Source organism: Pongo pygmaeus, chromosome 14, assembly GCF_028885625.2.
Source record: "Pongo pygmaeus isolate AG05252 chromosome 14, NHGRI_mPonPyg2-v2.0_pri, whole genome shotgun sequence".
Taxonomy (NCBI): domain Eukaryota; kingdom Metazoa; phylum Chordata; class Mammalia; order Primates; family Hominidae; genus Pongo; species Pongo pygmaeus.
This window is the reverse complement of record NC_072387.2, coordinates 119,862,234-119,880,385: the sequence shown is the minus strand read 5'-3', so window position 1 is coordinate 119,880,385 and position 18,152 is coordinate 119,862,234. Positions and strand designations below refer to the sequence as shown.

At 41.9% G+C, this 18,152-nt stretch overlaps 1 long non-coding RNA gene across 1 annotated transcript; it reads left to right on the top strand.

Annotated features, from left to right (window-relative positions):
- The first annotated feature begins 13,918 nt into the window (after nucleotides 1–13,918).
- LOC134738080 (uncharacterized) lies at nucleotides 13,919–16,637 on the top strand. The gene is made up of 3 exons (XR_010123621.1): nucleotides 13,919–14,069; nucleotides 15,740–15,845; nucleotides 16,376–16,637. It is a non-coding gene; the product is annotated as an uncharacterized LOC134738080 (long non-coding RNA).
- The last annotated feature ends 1,515 nt before the right edge of the window (nucleotides 16,638–18,152 follow it).

Below are 18,152 nucleotides of genomic sequence, written 5' to 3'. Positions count from 1 at the left end.
GTCTGTCTGTCTGTCTGTCTGTGTGTCTGTGTCTGTGTGTGTGTGTCTTAGTTTTTAACAAAAACATTCAAAACATTTTTTAAACAAAATTTTGAAATAGGAAAAAAGCTTATAGAATAAGGATATAAAGAAAGAAAATATTTTGTACAGATGTACAACGTGTTTTAAGCTAAATGTTATTACAAAGGAGTCAAAAAATGTTTAAAAATACTACTGAGTGCGGTGGCTCATGCCTGTAATCCCAGCACTTTGGGAGACTGAGGTGGGCGGATCACTTGAGCTCAGGAGTGGGAGACCAGCCTGGGCAACCTGGTAAAACCCCATCTCTACCAAAAATACAAAAAATTTAGCTGAGTGTGGTGGTGCACGCCTGTAATCTGAGCTACTTGGGGGGCAGAGGCAGGAGGGTCTCTTGAGCCTGGGAGACAGAGGTTGCAGTGAGCCAAGATTATTACACCACTGCACTCTAGCCTGGGTGAAAGAGCGAGACTCTGTCTCGAAAAAGAAAAAAAAATTTTTAAATTACAAAGTTAAAAAAAAATCTTACCGTGCACTAAGGTTAATTTATTATCAAAAAATTAAAAATGTTTTTCAATAACTTTAGTGTAGCCTAAGTGCACAGTCTTTATAAGTCTCCAGTAGTGTACAGTAATGTAACACATGACATCGTGTTACAGTTGCCTACAGTATTCAGTACAGCCACACGCTGAACAGGTCTGTAGCCTGGGAGCCATGGCTCTGCCCTTTAGCCTAGGTGTGGAGTAGGCTGTACCATCTAGGTTTGTGTAAGCGCAGTCCATGGCGTTCGCACAGCAGCAAAATCGCCTGACGACGCATTTCCCAGAGCGTATCCTCTGATTAAGTGATGCTGACTGTGCTACAATTCACTTATCCTGTTGAGGGGCATTTAGGTTGCTTCCAGTTTGGGTCTAATACAAATAAATTTGCTGTGAACATATGTGTACAGTTCTTTGTGTGAGCGTATGTTTTTACCTCTGTTGGGTAAATACCTAGGCATGGAATGGCTGGGTTACACAAGAGGTGTATTTTAAAATTTTAAAGAAACTGTTAGACAGTTTTCTGAAGCGTTGGGTTGAACTGAAGTAAACTGAAATGTTTCTACCCCAACAACAAACACTCAGCGTCTCTTGAACGCACCCAATTATGTTTTTATCCCTCATGTTCCATGGATAAGTTCTTCCTAGGACATCACACACCTCCAAAGCTTGGTTCTCTGCTTTATCTTACTGACCCATTGGTCATCTCTGATACAATTGATCACGCTCTCCTTCTTGAAATGCTTTCCTTGCTTTCTTCCAAAGCAACAGACTCACCTGGGTATTTTTCTCACCTTCCTGTTCATTGCTTTCTAGTCTGTCCTGCAGGATCACCTCCTCCTCCTGAGGTCCACACCTAAGAGTGCCCTGGGACCTAGTGCTCAGACCTCTCGCCTTCTCTGTCTACGCATGTTGTAGGTATCCCATCCATGCCTGTGGCTTTAGATGCCACAGGTTCTGTAATCCACCTGTCCATCCCTCAACCTAGCCACTTATCTATCCTCCCTCACTCCTTTCATTCCTCTTTATTTTCTTTATCTTTCTTTCCTTTTTTTTTGTTTTTTTGTTTTTTTTGTTTTTTTAAGACAGTCTGTCACCCAGGCTGGGGTGCAGTGGCACGATCATGACTCACTGTAGCCACAGGCTCAAATCATTCTGCCATCTCAGCCCCACAAGTAGCTGGGACTAAAGGTGCATGCCACCATGCCACCATACCTGGATAATTTTTTTTAAATTTTTATGTAGAGATGGGACCTTACTATGTTGCCCAGACTGGTCTCAAACTCCTGGGCTCAAGCAGTCCTCCCACTTGAGCCTCCCAAAGTACTGGGATTACAGGCATGAGCCACCACACCCGGCCTTTAAAAAAAAAAAGTCTATCTCTATCTTTGACCACTTGATCTGAGTTCCAGAACTGTACATGCAAATGTCTGTTCAATTGATATTCTACATGTAGATCTTAAAGTAGACATGAACGTATTTCAGGGAGAATTCTTGATTTCTTTTCCCCCGGCCCTAACCCCAAAACCTGTTTCAATCTGGATCTTTCCCATTTTAATAAACACCAGTTCCATTCACCAAGTTGCCTAGGTCAAAACACTGCAAGTCAATATTAGTTTCTCTTTTTCCCTCACACCCCACACCTAAGTCATCGGCAAGGCTTTAATTCCAAAATACTATCTGAATTTGAACACTTCCCACAATTCCCACTACTGCTCGCCTGATTCCCAACACTGCGGACATCCACACGGATCTCTTGGGGGCCCTTTCTTCACACTCTTGGTCCCTGAACTCCATATTCCACACCACAGCCAGAGCTCTACAACTGAGATGGGCCAGTGCCCTGCACAGACCTCTCCCTGGTTTTTCATTGTACCTGGAACCCCATGAAAATTCCAACCATCACCCAAGCGACATCCTGCCGCCTTGTCCCTGCCTCATCTCACAGTGCCCCAGGCTCACCTCGTTCTACCCTGCACCTTCCTCTGTCCCTCACGTTGGCCAAGCTCATCCAGATGCAGAGAACTTTCACTAGCTTTTCTCCCTGGAATGCTTTTTATTCTCATGAAGCACCTTCTTTGTTGTTTGTTTTTTAGATATCTCATCTACTGAATAAAAACTCCCCCTCAACATCGTATCCAAACAGCCCACTGAGTCTCCCTCGCCCGCCACCTCCCTCCACTGTCTAAGGCACTTATTTCTTCATAATATGACATCATGTCTCATCGACATTGTATTGTCTGTCTCACACTAGGAAGTAGACCTTCTGTGGCAGGACTTCATCTGGGGTTTCAGCCCTACAGTCTAGGTAATGCTGCAGTTACATATCACCTGAGAATCTCTGTGCTCGATGCCACAGGTGCTTATTTTACTCAGGAAAAATCCTCCGTGAGTCTGGGTGGCTCTTTAGAGCCACCGTCCTGCAGACTTTGATGCAGCAACCCAGGCAGAGGGATACTCCAGCATCTTCTCCTGCACCACCCGAAACCCACTGGCACGGCAGTAGAAGACACCAAATGGAGAATTCTGCTCCAGACCTTAAATCCATTTCCTTAGAATGGACACAGCTGATAGCTACTCACAGTTCCTTCCCAAAACTTGTCACATGGCCACATCTAACATCAGAGATGCATGGGTGTGATGGTTAATACTGAGTGTCAACTTGATGGAATTGAAGGATGCAAAGTATTGATCCTGGGTATGTCTGTGAGGGTGTTGCCAAAGGAGATTACAATTTGAGCCAGTGGGCTGGGGAAGGCAGGCCCACCCTTAATCTGGGTGGGCACCATCTAATCAGCTCCCAGTGAATATGAAGCAGGCAGAAAAATGTGAAAAAGTTAGACTGGCCTAGCCTCCCAGCCTACATCTTTCTCCTGTGCTGGATGCTTCTTGCCCTCAAACATCAGACTCCAAGATCTTCCGTTTTCAAACTCAGACTGGCTCTCCTTGCTCCTCAGCTTGCAGATGACCTATTGTGGGACCTTGTGATCCTGTGAGTTAATACTTAATAAACCTAATAAACTAATAGGAGATACAATACTTACCAATAATACTTAATAAACTAATAGGACATATATATATATCTCCTATTAGTTTTATATATATATAATCTCCTATGATATATAGACATATATATCTATAAAATATATATAGGAGAGTATATATGTGTATCTCCTATTAGTTTTATATATATAAAATCTCCTATTATATATAGGAGTATATATATAATAATAATAATAATTAATAAACTAATAGGAGATATATATATATCTCCTATTAGTTCTCCTGTATATAGTTCTCATATATATATATACACATATGTATACATATTTTATGTTATGTTTTTATTGTTCCTTTTCTATGGTTAGATACACAAATACCATTGTGTTACAGTTGCCTACAGTATTCAGTACAGCCACACGCTGAACAGGTCTGTAGCCTAGGAGCCATGGCTCTGCCCTTTAGCATAGGTATATATATTAGTTCTCCTATGTATAGTTCCCATATATATACATATGTGTATATATATGTATATGTGTGTATACATATATATGCATATATATGAGAACTATATATAGGAGAACTAATATACATATATGTGTGTGTGTGTGTGTGTATATATATATATATATATCCTATTAGTTCTGTCCCTCTAGAGAACCCTGCTTGACTAATACAATGGGCAACCCGAGTGAGGGTGCAGCATTAGGCAATGTGACCCCATCTGTCTTCTTCATCATCCAACTTCCAGTCCCTGGAACTTGGAGAGTAGCACTTGGCTTAGTTTAGGTCTTCAATAGATTTTTGTTGAATGTGTAAACCAAAAATAAAATTCTAAGGTCCCCTAACCATCTAAATGTAATTCCTCATCAGCCACAGCTCTTAAAATTTAACCTGAAAGACTGGTTCAGGCCATATGGGAAGTGGGGGTCAGACATGCCTCTCTGCCATTAACATGAACACAGACTTTAAGAAACATTTTACATCATGTTCTCTCTGAAGCCTGCTAGCTAAAAGCTTCATCTGCATAATAAAACTTTCATCCGCACAACCTTTTATTGCAACCCAAACATTCCTTTCTTCTGTTGATCTCAGGTCTTTAGGCAAACTCAACCAATTGTCCACCAGAAAATGTTTAAATTTACCTATAGCCTGGAAGCAACTCCCCACCGCCACCTGCCCCCCCACCCCACCACACCGCCTTTGAGTTGTCCCCGCTTTCTGGACCAAACCAATGTATTTCTTAAATGTATTTGATTGATATCTCATGCCTCCCTAAAATGTATAAAACCAAGCTGCATCCTAACCACCTTGGGCACATGTCGTCAGGACTTCCTGAGGCTGTGTCACGGGCTCACGTCCTCAACCTTGGCAAAATAAACTTTCTAAATTAACTGAGACCTGTCTTAGATTTTCTGGGTCTACAAATGAGATTAAACATGTCCAGATCTTGGCTTTTCTGGCTGTGGCATCATGGTTCCAAGAAAACTGAAAAACTTCCAACAGTGCTTTTGATCAGCTTTAGCCCCTTGGTTTTGGCACACTTCATTGGACGAGGACTTCTGTACGTCACGTCCTCTCCCATGGGGAATTGTGTATTTGGAAATTCATTGACACAGTTGTGTGAATTAGTTTACCATGTCATCCTGCCAAAGAGCAATGATACTTCTCACAGTGGTTCCAGTTTGGGAAGAAGGGTTTTGTAAGGGATATCTTTCTGGTGCTTTCAAACTACATGACAGAAGCAACCAACTACTTCTTTTTATTTAAACTTTTACTTTAGATTCAGGGATCTATGTGCAGGTTTGTTATACAGGAAAATTGCGTGTTGTGGGGGTTTGGTGTACAGATTACCTCATCACCCAGGTACTAGGCCTAGTACTCAATAGGTGGTTTTTTGATCCTCACCCTCCTCCTACCCTCTACCTTGAAGTAGGCCCTGGTGTCTGTTGTTCCCTTCTTTGTGTTCATGAGTTCTCATCATTTGGCTCCCACTTATAAGTAAGAATTTGCAGTATTTGGTTTTCTGTTGCTGTGTTAGTTCACTTAGGATAATGGCCTCCAGATCCATCCATGTATCTGCAAAGGACATGATCTCATTCTCTTTTATGACTGTGTAGTATTCCATGGTGTGTATGTACCATATTTTCTTTATCCAATCTATTGTTGATGGGCATTTAGGTTGATTCCATGTCTCTGCTATTGTGAATAGTGCCGCAATGAACATTCACATGCATATGTTTTTATGGTAGAATAATTTATATTCCTTTGGGTATGTATCCAATAATGAGATTGTGTAGTCAAATGATAATTCTAAGTTCTTTTGGAAATCACCAAACTGCTTTCCACAATGGCTGAAATAATTTACTTTCCCACCAGCAGTGTATAAGCAGGCTTTTACTTTGCAACCTCGCCAACATCTTTTACTTTTTGACTTTTTAATAATGGCCACTCTAACTAATGTGAGATAGTATCTCACTGAGGTTTTAATTCGCATTTCTCTAACGATTAGTGATGTGCATATTTTCATATGGTTGTTGGCCACATGTATGTCTTCTTTTGAAAAATGTCTGTTCGTGAACTTGGTTCACTTTTTAATGGGGTTGTTTTTTGCTTGTAAATTTGTTTAAGTTTTTTATAGATTCTGAATATTAGACCTTTGTTGGTTGCATAGTTTGCCAGTCAATTTTCCTATTCTGTAGGTTGTCTGTTTACTCTGTCAATAGTTTCTTTTGCTATGCAGAAGCTATTTATTTAGGTGCCACTTATCAATTTTTGTTTTTGTTGCAATTGCTTTTGGTGTCTTTGTCATGAAATATTTGCCTGGTTTTATGTCCAGAATGATATTGCCTAGGTGGTCTCCCAGGGTTTTTACAGTTTTGGGTTTTACATTTAAGTATTTATTTATTTATTTATTTATTTATTTATTTATGTTTTTGAGACGGAGTCTTGCTCTGTCGCCCAGGCTGGAGTGCAGTGGCACAATCTCCGCTCACTACAAGCTCCACCTCCCGGGTTCACGCCATTCTCCTGCCTCAGCCTCCTGAGTACCTGGGACTACAGGTGCACACCACCATGCCTGGCTAATTTTTGTATTTTTAGTAGAGACAGGCTTCCACCATGTTTCTCAGGCTGGTCTCGAACTCCTGACTTCGTGATCCACCCGCCTTGGCCTCCCAAAGTGCTGGGATTACAGGCATGAGCCATCATTCCCAGTGTTTTTTAATTCTCATTTTAGAGATCTTTCACCTCCCTGGTTAGCTGTGTTCTTAGGTGTTTTTTTCTTTTTAAGGCTACTGTGAATGGGATTGAATTTTTGATATAGCTCTCAACTTGGCTGTTGTTGGTGTATAGGAGTGCTGCTGATTTTTGTACATTGGTTTTGTATCCTGAAGCTTTGCTGAAGTTGTTTATCAGATCAAGGAGCTTTCAGGCGGAGATCGTGAGCAACTACCTACTTTTAAAAGAACTCTTTTCTTAACATATTTTATCTTTTTAGTTTTAATCATGAATCATGCTACCTATTGATAGTATGCAATTTATCCTAAGCCCAGCATAAAAAACTAAAGTTGGGGGAAAAAGCAATTTTTTGGTGTGTTCCTTAATTTTTGTTGGTATCAACAGGTTTTGTCTGTGAACAGAAAGATGTACTCAAAGCATCTAAGAGGTCTTAGAGATCATCTGTTGTAACTCACAGGTGAGCAAAGTAGAAGCTAAGATTTAATGTTCAACATTAAATTAATGTGGAGGAGGTTACTTAAAGTTACACAACTAGTTAAAGAAGTGGTAAACACGAGAACTTTGAGTTCTCGCTTCTTAGCTAGGAATCAAACTGTACAAAAAACAAAAAAAAAATTTTTATGTTTACAAGTCAGTTCTTTAAAAATTCTTGAAAATAGGATTGAAAATCTATCTTAATTCAAATGTTTCTAGGAAAAGCTTATCTTCTCATCAGAAAGAATATATTATTTAATCCCCACTGTGCACTTAGATTGTTATAATCAAGTCTGAATTTATTTAAAGGAAAGAAAACCTTGAGGTTTCTATGAAATCATGTATTTCTGAGGAAATGATACAAGAAATCTTTCATCTTTGAAAGGAACTAAGTGGGAAGTGAATTAAACTTTTTTCAGCAATTTTGTGTACTCTATAGATGTTAAAACCTCAGAACTGATGTCATTTTTACCGTGCAGAGAATTAAATTCTTTCCAGCTCTTGTTAAGCAGAAATGATAGAACGTATATATATGTTGTGGGAATAATTAAGGAAAGAACTAAATAAGTGAGAAGGAAAATCTGGCTTCCCTTTAAAAGGCCATTAAAATCTTGATAGCATTGTCTGCTTAAGCAGCACATTCCAGACCAAAGCAAGAGAGTGCATAAATGTAAAGATTAGGAACACAAACTCTGGAATCAGGCGCATAATGTAAATACCACTGCCTCTCGCTAGCTGTGCAGTCATAACAAGCCAGTGTGTGCCTCAGTTTCCTCATCTGTAAAGTAGGGACCCCAATAATAATAATAATAATAATAATAATACCTAGCTTATAGGGTTGTTGGGAGGATTAGATTAGATGCATGAGCTACTTTGACAGACTGCATGCTGATCTGTGACACTCACATCTTCCATGGCTGTCACCAGCAGTGGGGCTGCCCTCATATCAGGAATAAGAAGAAATCAATTCACCATCCTCAGCATTCACTGTCTGTCTTCAGTGTTCATGGCCCTTAGCATTCATGGTCTTCAGCATTCCCTGCCTCCATCATCTTCCACCTTGATTCCATTCACCAACAGAGGCCCCGTGTTGTAAGTTTTCTTTGTAAAAACTCATTGAGTGAAGGGTTGCTCTGCATAGAAGTAAAACAATAAAATAGTTCATGTCTCCCAGTTTCCCCTTGGATGAAGCCCTTTGCATTCTTGCCCTTGTGGAAGTTTCTAGTCCTTGCCTAATCATGACCGAGGTCCCAACTCCTTTTGCAGAGAATTATTCCGATCTTCTGAGCCTGGGGACAGAGCCTCACATATGTTCTATTTCTACTGCCTGGACTCCCCCATCTCTTCATCCTCCTTGCCATGCAAAGCCTCTGCCTTTCTATTCAGCCTTCTGCACAACCATAAAGGATGTCTCTCAGGGCCTCAGCACACGGCACAAAGCACGCTGTTTTCTAATTATTTTTATCTTCCTTAGTAAACTATGAGCTGCTGGAGAGAAGCGATCCTGTCTTCTTCATCATTGTCTCTCCAGGGTCAGACCTGACACACAATAAATTCTCAATAAGCCTTGTTGAAAGAATATAAATTGTTGAGACAGGCCAGAAAGCAAACCTCTTCCCAAAACATCCATTCATTGGATTGCCTTGAAGTAGTCTCAGCCAAATCCACCTTTTGCATTAAGCGTATGTTACTCCCAAGTACAGCAGAGAGTGTGGCTTTGGAGTCAGGCTGGCCAAGTCATCTCTGACCATCCCAGTGACCTTGACCAAAACCCCCAGTAAAATGGAAGCGTATAGGTAACACCTCGCCAAGGTTCCTGGGGTAAATGTTCCCTGCATTGGTTCCCAAGCTCATCTGCACACATCATCTGAGGACCTTCAGAAAATGCTAGGGAGGGTGTCTCAGACCACTCCCATGATTATGATGTAATTGGTCTAGCCTACAGTTTGACCCTTAGAGCTTTTAAAAGACACCAAGTGATTCTGAACTGTACATATTTGGGAACCACTGGCTTAATAGATAGCTGTTGTTGTTGCCATTCTTCTATTACATTTAATATCATATATAATAATATATAACATATTATACAATATATTTAATATAAATGACATTTAATCTTGTCCTGAGAACTAGGAAGAATTTAATGCAGATTGTACTTGGGAAGATACATTTATTGAAGCAACTATATCATTGTTATGAGACTGGGTTTGTTCATCAGACTATTTTTATTCTCCCTGCAGGGTAAAGGACTGAAGCAGTGGAGAGCCCACTGAGAGAAGGACAGTGAAGACAGCCTACATCCCTGGGAGGCCGTGGGGACTCTGTCTACTATGGGCAGTGCTGGGAGCAGCCTAGTGGGCCTTGGGGCCTGGGAGGGGATGGTGGAGGGAGCCTCTGAGAGCTGGGAGGTGGCCCAGACCCATAAAGTGTCACTTCAAGCCCATTTACCCCCCAGTCTTTGAAATAAAAGGGCAACAGTGTTGATGTTGAATCTGTAGTCAACCAACAGTTAAAGCTGTGGTTTATACCCAACAGGTGTGCAGATGAACCTTAAAGTGAGTCATGGCTCACCCAGCCCCTGACCCAGTATGTCTTGTATTGTGGTAACTTCCTTTTATTTTCCATGGCCCCCTTAGTATAGATGTTCTATGTCTTTTTACAATCAGCAGATATCCCACATTTTTTGCCATCATGCTGATTTTTCACGTTGATCGTCTTCATTATAAAAGCACCTACACTAAATATTTATTTTTCTTTAAAAAGGTGACAGTCTAATATTTATCATTATATGGAGACGTTATGTTTCCACAATTATGTTTTCCAGATACAAAACATCCTCATGTATAGAATCAATAGAATTACTTAGCTACAGTTTTCCTATCATCAATATTTGACATATTGTTTGTAAATCTGTCAGCCTAAATTATGTATATATGCAGCGAAGCTTTCACTATTTGAAATTCTAACAATAATAACTGTAAAATTATAAGAGAACTGATAAGCATTCAAAAATCAGTTTATAAAATGTTTGTGGTAAAAAATGGATACGTAAAAAAAGAGATGTAATGGTGACATTAATTCCAAAGCCAAATTTCTATTACCATTGAGATGAAATGTCACATTTTGATGTGCTTTGTCCAGTGAAATGCAGAGGTTGGGGAGGATGTGAAAGGCAGCCCAGGGGGGTGAGGACAGGTCTGATCCGGGAAGTGGGGTGTCCCCCTCTGTGAAGCACAGCTTGTGGGGGGCGTAAGTCATTTGTCTCCACGTCGCAATTCCTGAGACCCTGGTAAGTAGGAGAGTGTGTAGGCTGGAATCGTTTCTTTAAAAAAAACTATCTATTTGGAACCGCATGAACTGAGCTACTGATGCGAGGACACATTCTCTATTAATAGCGCCTCTATTCTAGCTCTCCATCACATCCTATCTGTGACATTTAAAGCCACTTAAGAGACACAGCATTGGCCTTGGCTGCCTTGAACGAGTTCTTATCAACATGCAGAGGCTTAAGGGAGCATCTCAGGATAGTTCAGTGGCTGTCTCTGTCAATACAAACACTGTAGACTAAGTCGCCCCTTCCGTCACTGACTGCATTCTGAACCTGCTCTGGAAATGCTTCTTCGAAGTGCAAGACAAACCTCAGCCCAGTCTGTCTTGCATTCCATAGTGACCTCTGTGCACCTGTGTCCAACATGAAACTCATGAAAGCAAAACTGTCCCCTCGAGTCTCTCGAGGTCAGGAACCAGTCTTTTTTATCTTCGTGGTACTAGATCTGAACGTGACACCTGCCTCGCAGTATAAGTGAGCAGTCTGGGATTGTGGAACAGAAGTCATAAATCTTTTTACTGCCTTGCTTCTCAACCTGTGGTCTATGGACTGGGGCGTTGGCATCTCCAGGAAACTTGTTAGCGATACCGAATCTTAAGCCCCACCCAGACTTATAAAAACAGGATCTGCATTTTAACCAGATCCCCAGGGGATGTGTGCACACACGGAAGTTTCAGAAGTGATGTACAGTTAACTAAATTTTACTAGGTTAACCTATTTTCATGACACTGTTTGCTTCCTGCACCAATTTTAGATAATGGGCTCTGAGGGAGGCAGGGAGCAAAATGATAAATTCACAAATCTCTGATTCATACATTTGAATACACCCCATCATTAGCAAGGAAATGAACGCTCCTGATTAAAGTGACTGTTTTTGTAATGTCACTGTACTTTTCCGTTTCAAAATAAACCAGAATACAATTTGTATGTTTGTCCCATTTTCAGCTGAATATTACATCTAGATAAATAATACTAAACCCCGGTGTCATGAAGGACAGCCTGCCTATTACTTCTGCGAGGGGAAAGAAATACTGCCACTCCACTACATCTACCCCATTAATTCCACGTAAAGCTTAGCTCATACTTTCTGCTCCACGATCTACAGATCTCCGTATTCGTTTATTTCCACTCTGTATCATTCCAACTGCATTTGGGTCATCCCCTACTACTCCCCCCCCCCCCCACACACAAACACTTAAAATAAAAACTAAGGATATGCAACTTTCAGCTAAGCTTGACAATGAATGGTCACCCTTATGTGATATTGCTTGCTAATATCCTTTCGCTACTACTACCTTGTTTGTTGCTAATATTTGAGCTGAAGCTAAACTCAAAGGCATCCTGCGCTGTGTGTTTGTGACCTGCTTTCCTTAGAGCCACTCAGAGTCTGTGGCCTCACAGGTGTGGTCTGGCATTGCAGTGTGAAATTCTCCCCGTGCCCTTGCCATGCCTAAACACAGCCCCTGGAGAATGTTCCAGCCGACATTCCCTGAGACAGCCTCTCACCCAGCCCTTCATTTAGTGAGAAGGGGAGGTCACTCCGGGTAGAAGTATAGACCCAAACACCCAGATTTCTGGTCGTGGCTTGTTCTAGAGCACACGCTTCCCCTGGCATCATGTTTCTTTCTGCTGGTCACAGGAATCTGCTGCCCCCAGGCATGGAAAAGAGTAGCTACCACATGGTTCAGAGCCACAGGGACTCGAAGGACCCACCTGAGGTAAAATGTGGAGCGGAGACACAGTGACCCCATTGACCATAGAAGCAGCTTTAAGAAAGAACAACTCCAATGCGCATGATACAGCCTCCATATGGAGCTCCTGGGTTTGCCTCCATCTCACCTCCTTAGTCTGCCAACCTCGCCTCCACCTCTGTTTCTTGCAGTGTTTTGCACGGTGTCTTCAACATAACAAATGTTTAATGCACGCTTTGTTAGATTAAAATCTTCTGAAGTATTTTATTTGGGGTGGCATTTTAATTTTATGCCTGGCATCTCTGATTGCTTAACACTGAGCAACAACAATAAAACATTTTTACGTACAATATTTTGAGCCTTGACTTCAAAGGTGAGCGCAGGTTATGAGGAAAGCCTGGTTTAACCAGAACGGGAACGGATAGGACAGATCTGGAAGCACCGAACACGTTGAAGCGAAGATTCTTTTTTTCTTTTTTAAGAATCAGCATTTTAAAATAGACGTATGATGAAGATTTACTATAAATTGAATTTTATTTAAATGTACCTAGAATGACATGCTTAGTCAGCGCGGAGCTGTGTTCTGATGCGGTGTGGGCAGCGCTGGGAACGCGTCTTGGTTTAATCTGCCAGCGCCCCTTAGTCATGCCTGTTGCTCCTTCTCGGGGAGAACGAATGTGACATAACCACCAAGCTAACTTTACTCGAAATCTTGGTCCTATGTTCAACCTCCGACCTTTAGACCAAGCTTAGAAAGGCTCCATCTCCCTTCACGGGTGCCATTTATGGCTGCCTGCACGTGGCACCTTCTCTGGGGCTTCTCTTTGAGTGGTTTCTGATGGCCATGTCTTTTTTCCTCCAGGGATTCTGAGCTCTGTGTGAAGTTCTGTATGTCACATGATTTACATTCTGAGGCTGTGAGAGAAGTTGCCAGAATCTGGACACATAACCACGTGAGGGCAAAGCTCTGTCCACACCAGCCCGCAACACACACGGTGTGGCGGCTGGAGGCGTTCAAACAACACCTGCCGTGAAGCCTTTTAGGGAAGGGAGACCGACCTTAGATCACTCAGCTGCTGCTGTTTCCTGCGATCTGTGTTTAGAAATCATCAAAAACCCAGCCCCAGAGGCAGGGTCCCCTCCCCTGTTGGTGACCTGCTTGCTGACCCCGGCCACCTCCTTGCGCAGCCCCTCACGTCATCGTACTGGGGATCAGAGGCCCTGAGGGCTCCCATGGCGTGAGCAGCCGCGGCGACAGGAGGTCACAAAACACCAGCCTGACACATTCCCGTGAAAACGCTGTGACAGGTGATTGGTCTTCATGTCAGCATGCTGTCCCTGTGCCTGCTTGACCTGGCTGTGCGTGTGATCAGCCCCTGCCTCGCCCAACAATTCCAACGCAGCGAAACAGATCACCAACGACACTGCCGCGCTCCTGATCATCTTGCCGTTGCGGCTCCACTGCGTGAACGTTCTAGGTGTGGCTGTGTCTGTCTTAGCACCCACTCTATGGAAAAGATGTAGCATCTGAGCTCATGAATTTAGAACTGAGAAGAACCCTTGGTGTGAACCTAACGAGTCTCCCTTCCACGGGTGAGGAGCTGCCCTGCCCTCCGGCTGTGTGGCATGTTGACGGCAGAGCTGACCTGCAATTTAAGGCATCTCATCCTCTATCCAAACGCCAGGGGGGATGCAGTGTACTGCGTTTCCATTATACTAAAGCATGATGAATGGAGTGAATGGCATTAACACCAGAAGGAAGCAGACCCGGGTTAACAGGTTTGATTCTACAACTTCTTCTTCTGTGGGATTTTTGAGCACATCTCTACATGCTTCTAATACATGCTTGCCTTGTTGGGCAAGTGAATCCAAGAAACTCCTACCTGCCTATCCAGGCAGGACTGGATCTGGTGATGTATTGAGATCCCTTCTTTTTTGTTTTTGTTTTTGTTTTTTGTTTTTTGAGACGGAGGAGTCTCTCTCTGTCTCCCAGGCTGGAGTGCAGTGGCGCCATCTCAGCTCACTGCAAGCTCCGCCTCCCAGGTTCAAGCAATTCTCCTGCCTCAGCCTCTGGAGTAGCTGGAACTACAGGCACGTGCCACCATGCCCAGCTAATTTTTTGTGTTTTTAGTAAAGATGGGTTTTCACCGTGTTAGCCAGGATGGTCTCAATCTCCTGACCTCATGATCCACCCGCCTTAGCCTTCCAAAGTGCTGAGATTACAGGCATGAGCCACCGCACAGGGCCTTTTTTTTTCTTTTTTTTTTTTGAGACGGGGTCTCACTGTATCACCTAGGCTGGAGTGCAGTGGCACAGTCTCGGCTCACTGCAACCTCCGCCTCCCTGGTTCAAGCGATTCTCCTGCCTCAGCCTCCCAGGTAGCTGGGATTACAGGTGCTCACCACCATGCCCGGCTAATTTTTTTTTTTTTTTTCTAGTAGAGACAGGGCTTCACCATGTTGGCCAGGCAGGTCTCAAACTCCTGGCTTCAAGTGGTCCACCCACCTTGGCCTCCCAAAATGTGAGGATTGCAGGCATCAGCCCCCACATCTGGCCTGAGGTCACTTCTGACTCTCAGATCAATGAATCCTGGTAAGCGGGTGTTCGCTGGAGCACCCAAGCAGGACTCCTGGCCAGTGTGTATGTGTCCGGTGCCATGCTGGCCAGCCTCCAGACCAAATGCTCAGGACCTGCTCTGAAGAGGTTGCGAAGTGATACGTAATGCAGCCCTGGTACCTAATATACAGATGTCTTCACATTGGAAACTTCACTAGAAACTAATATACAGCTATCACATTAGAAACTTCACATTAGAAACTCTAGAAGAGTTTCTAGTGCTTTCTTTATGTACCTTTAAAGATGTGTGAATTTCAGATAAAGATTCTTCCTCCTTTTTGAAATCATCTGACATTAATTTGATCTTAAGCTCCTGGCAGCTTTCTTTTCCAGTACTGTCTGGACTCTTGAGTATTGTACTCCATAGAAAACCATCATCCTGCTAGTCTATTTGTTACCAATCAGAAGGGTTCCCTTCTCTCTCTAGCAATATTCTAGATTTCTTTCTAGGTTTTTCCACAATGCGTCATACTGCTTCCCCAAGCTGTACATTTACCCACCAGCTGCAAATTCCCATAACATAATTCCTTTCCATTTTCCTCTGGAAAAAAAATTAGGCTGAAGTCACTATACATATGTTTATTTGACTGCTAGATTTTGGAAATTTTTTGAATTTTTTGCTGCAAGAACTTCATGTTTAATTTGGAAACACTGTTTATTAACTTTATACAACTGGATTTTTACAGAGTAGAAAAGATCATAAATCTTTGTTGGTTTAGTAATAGAAATACATTGCAAAATAATGGAAGAAGGATTTTAAATTGTGATTATTATAGGAAAAGATAAAAAACGTATTCAGTATTTGAAATACAGTTGTGTGTGCTTTTTTTCAGGCTCCTATAACAAAATACCATAAACTGAGTAGCATATTAACAACAGAAGTTTATTTATCAAGTTCTGGAGGCTGGGAAGGCCAAGATCAAGGTGCCATCAGATTTGGTGAGGGCCACTTCCTAGTTCAGACACATTATTTTCTTGCTGTGTTCACAGGTGGTAGAAGGGCAAGGGGTCCTTTTTGCATCCCTTCTATAAGGTTACCAATACCATTCATGAGGTCTCAACCCCAAGACCTACTCACCTTCCAAAGGCCATACCTCCTAATTCCATCACCTTGGGTGTTAAGAAGTCAAAAACATGTGAATTTGGGAGGGACACAAACATTTCATCTGCAACTGTACCAAAGCTAGTAAATAGCCAAGTAGACTTCATGGCTGAGTGTATTTTCCAAAAATGGTCACACAAATATGTACCCCATCTCAGGATGGGATATATATTTTACAGTTTATTTACTTTACAGTGTGTTCTTGACAACCTTCCATTGAGAGGTGGAGTTCTGTGACCTTCCCTCATGTTCGCAGTGCCTCGGGCAGAAGACTCTGGGGACAGTGATGCCCCATCTCTCCTGAGGCTAGGTCAGAAAAGGCAATATGCTCACTTTCTCTCTGATTCTTCTATGATTTACCACATAGGCAAAATCCAGTCACTCCATCATGAGGAAGCCCAGACCACGTGGATGGTCCATGTGTGGGCATCCCAGACAGCTGCTCCAACGAGTGTCCCAGCCCCAGCCAGCATCCACCACCCTGCCTGCCAGGGAATGGGACCTCTGATGATTGTAGCCCCAACCTCTGAGCTCCAGAAGAGCCCCGGGTATCATGGAGCAGAGATGTGCTGTGCCTCAAGTGCTGACCCCCAGAAAGTATGAAAGATAATAAATGATTATTGTTGTATTAAATCACTAAATTTGGTGTAATTTGTCATATAATAATAGATAACTAAAACAGATTTTAAAAGTCACTGCCCATAGTATGTAAATTACAAGCATATGTCATGTATATGTAATTAAATGTAAATTACATAAAAATTACAATAATGTAAATTATATCTGCCTTAATTATGGACACAGAGATTAGGAAAAATACATGATATGTTATTTGCATACCACTTTCATTATATAACTGTAACCCCAGTTCCAAAAAATAATAAACACAGTTTTGAAATTCTAGACAAATTCAGACATAATGTTGGAGTGTATTTATCTTATTGATGTTTTTGTTTATAAATGAACTTTGATTTTTATTTTGCACTTGCATGTTAGGTGGCTATGCATGTAATTGGACTAAAATTTTATATGTGACATTAATAAAAAGGGCCTCCTCAGGATAAATACATATTCATCCTGTGAGAATCTTGTGTAGTTTTCCAGGCATCCTTGAATAATTATGTCCATGCAAAATTTAGAGTTAATATGACTTTCATTTTACATGGAGTTTTTAATATATAAAAAATCTACTGCAGAAGATATAGGTTAGTCAGGTTGACCATCTTTTTCAACATTAACAGACATTTATAACTGATATTAAATTAAAATGATTCAACCCATTAATGACTACTGCCAACCAGATAATGATACAATATAATGTCATATGCTAACATAAGGCCACACATATTGTAAAACTCTACTCATAGGGAATTCTAATATATAGGTAAATTTAAGCCATAGATTATGGTCAAAAACTCAATTTTAACATGTCCAATTCAAATTAATTTTGAAGAAAAGTTGACCAAAAAGTAAACCCCAAAAGATGGATACATTCTAAGATTAAGTGGAGCTGAAGATGTGTGTACTTTTTGTGTTCACAGTCTTTTTTAAAAAAGTGAAACCTAACTCTCAAAATTAAATTTTATTTTGTTTTACAGGCAAAGTATTTCTATCTTTACCTTGACATCTGTAAGCTTCCAATCAGAATAAATTTCAAGACACAACTGTGCTACTGATTTCTTCTATGAAGATCTCATGCCCCATTTGCCTTGCCTCAGTAACGTAGCCATTATTCAGCGACCACACAGAGACACTGCTAGCTCACCCCTAAACTTGTAGTCATTTGAGAAGTTACTATGCCCAGATGCTCTTGAAACTTTGCTTTGGCTATTTCAGTACATTTATGCTTATCCTGAAAAGAAAATAGCAGTGTGGCAGTTGCTTCTGCTTTGAAGCACCATTTTCTTTTACTTCCCTACCCAAGTCCCAAGTCCCAGCAGAGCCTGTGGTCCTAGGAGCTGTGATCTGGACACTGAGAGGGAGCAGAGGCATGCGTGCTAGGCCCACACTCATCTGAAGATGCCCGGGGGTGCCATGCTGCCCTTACACTCATGCCCTCAGGAGCAATGGGCAGACTCATCTGACATCCTTCCAGGGCTGTTCTTCAAAACCAGAGTCAGATGGCTGTTGTGCTGCTCTTGCAG